At 51.9% G+C, this 468-nt stretch overlaps 1 protein-coding gene across 1 annotated transcript in view; it reads left to right on the top strand.

The window, feature by feature from the left end:
- Window positions 1–468, top strand: part of LOC104624239 (traf2 and NCK-interacting protein kinase) — a gene marked incomplete at its 5' end in the record, with an annotated part of 10354 nt that overhangs the window by 7878 nt on the left and 2008 nt on the right. The window lies entirely within an intron of this gene.

Below are 468 nucleotides of genomic sequence, written 5' to 3'. Positions count from 1 at the left end.
GACAGACACTGTCACTCCAAATGTCTCTTTCTTCCTCCTTCTTCCCCCAGTTTATATACTGAGCATGACGTTGTATGGTATAGAATATCCCTCTGGCCAGTTTGGGTCAGCTGTCCTGGCCATCTCCCCTCCCCACTTCCCGTGCACCCCCAGCCTCCTCGCTGGCCGGCCAGCACGAGAAGCTGGACAGTCCTTGACTGCTCAGCACCAACTGAAAACATCAGTTATCAACATTATTTTCATCCCAAATCCAAAACATAGCCTCATACTAGCTTCTAGGAAGAAAATTAACTCTATCCCAGCTGGCACCAGGACAAGCCCCATCTTGTTCTGTGGACAGCACGGATAAATACTGCTCTGGAGAGGTACCAGAGTTGCCTGAGGATGCAGCTGTTGTGTAGGTGACCCCTGCCGCGGGTGTTGCTGATGGGCAAGGAGTGCAGGGAATGAGGGAAGGAGAAGCTGCTG

Source organism: Phaethon lepturus, unplaced genomic scaffold, assembly GCF_000687285.1.
Source record: "Phaethon lepturus isolate BGI_N335 unplaced genomic scaffold, ASM68728v1 scaffold47027, whole genome shotgun sequence".
Classification (NCBI taxonomy): domain Eukaryota; kingdom Metazoa; phylum Chordata; class Aves; order Phaethontiformes; family Phaethontidae; genus Phaethon; species Phaethon lepturus.
Note: the sequence above shows the minus strand (reverse complement) of the source record. Positions and strands in the feature narration are given on the sequence as shown.